Here is a 5,925-nt window from a genome sequence, read left to right as displayed (position 1 = left end):
CGTATCGTCGCGGCAGGAGGAGGAGAGGGAATGGAGCACGTAAAATAGAGAGAGCGCGGAAAAGGAGCGGTCTTATATAGGGAAGAGAAAGGGGGTGGAGGGGGGGGGGAGGGGGACCCCGAGGGCGGTCCAATCATGTTTTATAGAAGTAGCCTCTCGGCGGATTGAAAGGTGGGCCGGACCCTTTCGCCGCTGCGTGTGTGCCGACAACGCCGAGCGACGACGACGTCGCCATGTCTTGGCTCAGTCGCCGACTTCGTTGATATTCGTTTTTCTCACTTTCGGTTCGGCTTGTCGACGCGCGCCCTTGCGCCTCGCTTGGTTGTAGTGCGTTCCCGCGGCGACGACGACTTAGCACGCTAGCACTGACGCTGTCGTCGTTCTTCTTCCAGTCCTTTTATTTCTGCCAATCGAGTTTTTTTTTCTTTTTTCCCTTCTCCGTTGTAGGACTTTCTCGTCTTCTTTATATCGTCGACTTCACAACATAGCAGTCTCCTTGTTTTAGTCGACTCTTCTTCTGTCGGCTACTTTGACCACGTAGGTGGGGACTGGGAGAAAGTGACTGCGCTGCCCTTGTCTGTTTATGCGTTATCTTTTTTTTTATGTTCAACAAGTATCGTGCGTCATTCAAGCCTTCTGGCCACGTTTTAAGCGCTGTTTTATTTATTTACTTTATTTTATTTATTTTTTGCGACTGCCCGCCTTAGTTGGACGGCTGCGACGTATTGCAGGTCGGCGAGCTAGGCGGGCAGGTGTTATGTAAAAGGAGAGGGGTTAGAAGCCCCTCCGCCCTTATCATCATCGTTGTAGCTAAGAGATGGAGGAAATGAGGGACGTTAGGGCCAAGGCGCGTTGCCGAGGAAACGCAAGAAAAAAAATGGATAGAAGTGGCGAAGAGGCTCGTGGCACGAATTTCTGATTTACTGGCCTGATCGCGGAAATGTTTCTCGCAAAATCTCAGATGAGCGAACCTGCTGTCAGATTGGTGCTTGTGTTCCTACACTGAAACGCGACCAAACATTTAAATCGAGGTGACGTGCGTAGCCCTTGCCGGAGTTTTGAAGCAGCTCGGAAAGTTTCGACCGTTACCGAAGACGATGTCGGTGCTTCTACAGGATATCTAACTATAGCGCTCCGGAAGTCAAGTGAGAAGCATATATCGATAATTAGCGCGGGGAAAAATTGGCCCCTGTTGTTATTAGCACCGAGAAGACCCCCCCCCCCCCCCCCCCCCTCTTATAAGTCTCGACGTCAGTGTAAAAGCCGACGCTCCAAATGCCGACTCTAAACAGGGCGGAGGTATACACTGAAACGCTGCTTAGTTTCCTTAGAGCAGTTTTTACTAATGTGCGTGTTTTGTTTTTGTTTGTCACTCTGTACATTGTTCTAAGTTTATCTTCCTGCCGTATAAGTGAGCATGTGGTAGCCACTGGTCACCGTGATCTTCCTTACAAAAGTCTGCGTTGAAATTTTGGAGTGCTTCTATCGACTGTCGCTGTCTTCGTTCAGATGCAATGAAACAGCACGCCTGATACTTTAAAGGGCAGCTCCTTCTGGACGACCGGCCGTTTTTGGTATGCATACAGTCTCCGAACGTCAGTCCACCATTCGTGACAAAAAAGCAAGCAGTCAGCGCGCTACCGAGTTTCCTGGGAGCACGGGACTTCTGCAAGCAAACGTGCGTTTCTGACTCGTCTCCTGTGTCCATCTTTGTGTCTCTCCTCACTCCTTTCGCAGTGTAAGGGTAGCGAACGGATATGAATTCCGGGAAAACTCTCTAAGGAGTTGACTTAGACAAGTCAACCCGCTCTCCCTCTAAAACTACAGATATATAGTTATAGGTTAGTTATAGTTAGTTATAGCTTCACAAAACGACTCGGGCAGCATGCGATGCTCTAGGAAGTTTTTTATTCTCGGCGCGTATTATTTGCGCCATGAGCTCGTGCTTTCTTTCGTGGGGTCGACGTGTATGTACGTCACAGAACGCTGTACGCAACATCTCGGGGAAGCCAGTAATACAGCAGCGACGCGACGACGCTCCCTTACGGCAACTAGCTGCACGTGGCGACGCGAATTTGTGTGCAAGGCGCGCCGCGGTTTTTTTGAGGCGCCACGTAGTTGACACGTTTGGAGGGATTTCCGAGAAAAAACGGTCCTCGTCTTCGTGCGGCGACAGTACGCGCCGCGTCGCGCTGCCGCGCCTGGTTAAGCACTGCTCGCTGCCGCCTTCTCGTTGTCGTCGTGACGTAACAGCGACATGTTGCTTCGCAGTGCTGCCGCATCTCGCGCTTCGTAACACACAGTTTCGTGCAGCGTGCCGAAATACAATGTCGCGGCGTTCTAATAGGAAGAGCAGTAAGACCTTCTGAGCCAGCACGACACTTCACTGCCATATCGTCAACTGCTCTAGAGGTCTCGGCGACTGTGCATTATAGGTGCAGCAGCTGTTGCCGTGAGTTAGTCTCTTGAAGAAGGGGAAAGATAACCAGTTATCTTTTACCCCGTTCACACGCAGCATTTTCATCGTGATCGCGCCTTATCGTGATCGCGCGTGATCTAGATAAAATTTATCGATCGTTACTGGTTCCCTTCCGCAGCTAGCGCTTAGGATCCAATCTCGATCGAAAACTCTGATCCGAATGGGACACAATCGCGATAGAAAGTGCCCCGTGTGACGGAGGTATTAGAGGATTAAAAAAAATGAAATTAATGCACAGGTCGGGTTGAAGTATAAGCACGGCTTTGCAATATAAGAGGTTCGGTGTGGTTAGCTCACATTTTGCAAATAGCCTTCCTGTAAAGACGATCAACATTGGGCGAACAACGGGAATTCTCGGTCTGGTACCAACGCCCCGACAAATTGACTTGTCTACGTCTGATTCTAGATGAAGACAAGCCATGACGTCATCCTCTGGTGCAGACCAGTCCCCAAGTCGAAACGCTGGCTCCAGACCCTTGTTTCTGAACAAGGCTTTCATTGTTACCCCTTTCTTGATCACTTGGAGTCTTCATGTCCTTGTGACGCTTTTATCGGGTTTACTTGTGAATTTTGTGTCGCTTGGTAGCTAGGGATACGCGGGTAGAGTACGGGATCACTATCCGCAAATTTAGACGATTTCATATCCGCTGTAGATTCTCCGTGACCCTCTGGTATCAGAAGGAGCCGGACTCGCCAGGAAACGAGTTTTTGTGAACACGACGAGAGGACGTTGCAGGTCCTACAGAATACCGCAGCCGCACGTCGTCCGGAGCTTCAGCTTGTGCCGTTACTCGTGCTCTTAGCTTCAGCGCTGCTGCATCTTACTTTATAGGCGTCGTGCGCCCGACTCGAGAGGCCTCGCCAGCACTGATGCAACGACTGCCTTCGGAATAAGGCACGGTTTGAAGTTGCCGCAAAGCGAGAGGGAGATGGAGGACAAGCAAAATAAAGCAAGAAAGAGGAGCCGGGAGAGAATTTTCCGTAGAAGCGTGGCGTCGAAGGAAGCTCGAGAGAGAGGGAGAAAGAGAGGGGGGGGGGGGCATTGATTTGGTTAACCGAGTTCGCGCGTGCACATTCTAGCCCGCTCATGCTTCGATGAATCCGAAGCCGGGAGCTGAGGAGGCGAGGGTGAAGGAGGCTGTAGAAGCAAGGGTTGGGGGGGGGGGGGGGGCGAGGGAGGTGTAAAATGGCTCGCGTGGTAAGCGCGCCCCTTCCTCCCCACTGCCCCCGCAAACCTTCGTCTTGCGTGATATGCACCCGCTGACTCTCTGGCGGTCGCCTCCTGGTTACGTCGCTTCCTGTTCCACATTCCTCGATTGGCCCTCGAATTGCTTGTGTGTTGTTTGTTTGTGTGCGCGTGCTTTCTTCCCCAACCATCGTTGATTTCTGCGAGGGTCTACGGATGCTATGTACATAAGGAGAGCCTCAGAGGGAATCAATGCTTAGTGACTGAATTTGCGCTGGCGTACGTACTATCGGTGTAAGGAGCTCACGGGCCACGCGATGCGCGAAAAAGCTTAATTCGCGCGAGGCAGCCTGGCCGTTAGAGACTGACACTCAGAGTGAATGCGAAAAAACCCGTGTGCTTAGATTTAGGTGCACGTTAAAGAACCCCAGGTGGTCCAAATTTCCGGAGACCCCCACTACGGCGTGCCTCATAATCAAATCGTGGTTTTGGCACGTAAAACCCCATAATTTAATTACGTAGGCTCCGAGGAGGCCACAGTTCAGGTGAATGTTTGGCTGGGTTATCTGGTATACCATTCTTGAGTCCGGCAGCGCGAAAACTACCACGACAAAGAAAGAGAGTGGTCATATATTGCGCTTAAATAGAGCCTCCATAGCAGATTCGAGGACCGGGCATCGTTAGGGGCCAACGATGCACCAGCGCTGAAATTCATCGTGTTCCACGTAGAACGAACATTAAAGTTCATTAAAAAATGGTAACGGTCACAACGAACGCTTTCATAGGGTAATCTTCAAGCACACCGGACAGGTAGGTTTGTTAGCAGAGCTTCGTGCACGTGCTGTGTGACTGCTGGTACCAGGCTGTTTCCCTCTTCGTCCTTAGCGGATTACTATCGAATGTGGCAAAGTATAGGCCAGAACACTAGTTTCTTGAGCAAGTTCCTGGAGTCCACGGGCCTGCATGATACCGTTGCTGCCGCTTGATTGTGTACGCGGTTTATCTCGTTCGTCTTCCTCTTTCTTTCTAACCCCTTATACCCTCTCCACCCGTGCAGGGTAGGGAACCACAACTACCTCTGGTTGACCTCCCGGCCTTTCTATATATATTTTTCTTTTTCATGAACCTTCCCTCACCTTGTAGAGTTTTACTATTCACTGTGTTATAATTGTTAAGAGGTTCCCTTTACAGTGATGATCTCTGGGACCTCCTCTCGTATTACTTTAACGCTTAATAATAAAATGTGCGGGCTTCTGCAGAACTGATTTGCCGTCTTTTCTTTGGACATTAAAGTGAGAGCATGCTAGGTTTGAGCAATGTTTCGTGTGCTCTGACAAGCCTGCACGATTCGAAGAGACAGCTAGTCTAACAGCAAGCCTCAATCTTAGAAGAATTGAAGTGCTCGTCGACAAGATTTACAGCAGGTGAGCCGGCTGCCCTCACCGCTTGGTCAACTAAATATTCCTGTCGTTCCGAGCGAACACAGAAAACGCCAGCGCGAGAAAAACAAGACGGCGGCCGCCAAGTAAGAAACAGCGATGCGCCGTCCTCCGCTTGTGACACTCGCGTTCAACAAGACGGACACAACAAAGTACTTATGCGTACGCACAACGCCAGACTAGCAACGGCGGTAATCCCGATAGGAATTATATATACTTCAGAAAACCGTTTTGCGGAGATGGGAGGTGGGGGGGAGTCCACGCGTGGCGACAGTATACGACGCTTCCTCCTTGTCTCGAAGCAGAGCGCATGCGCAGTAAACAGGCGACCGCCGGTCATTTTGACGGACTGCTTAGTAATGAGGCTGACATGGTGCGTCGCCGTGTACATCGCTTCGAAATCACAACAGCGACTACGCGCGGGGGTGGGAGACGAAATAAAAGGGAGAAAAAAAGAACAACGGAAAACCTGGAGAGAGCGACAAACGAAACTGTATAGTTGATGAGCGACTCTAAGAGGAAAATACGCAGGGCAAGGCCTGCTGACGGCGGCGCATTATCCCATCCCCGCCGTTCGACCGGCGTCTTTTAAATGAAAACCCGTGCTCGTCGTCGTCTCCGTAGAGGTGCACTTGTTGAAGGAGCAACGTCGGTTGCGTATCGTTCCTTCCTATTAACCCGAGTGCCTACTGGTTTTGCCGTCGTCTTTTTCTTAATAAATTGAAGGAATTGATTGACTGATTGACTGATTGATTGATTGATTGATTGATTACATTCACTGATCAACGAGATCGCTGTTCGATTCCCTGCCACGGTGGCCA

This window comes from Dermacentor silvarum, chromosome 11 (assembly GCF_013339745.2).
Source record: "Dermacentor silvarum isolate Dsil-2018 chromosome 11, BIME_Dsil_1.4, whole genome shotgun sequence".
In the NCBI taxonomy this organism is placed as follows: Eukaryota; Metazoa; Arthropoda; class Arachnida; order Ixodida; family Ixodidae; genus Dermacentor; species Dermacentor silvarum.
This window is presented reverse-complemented; position numbering follows the sequence as displayed.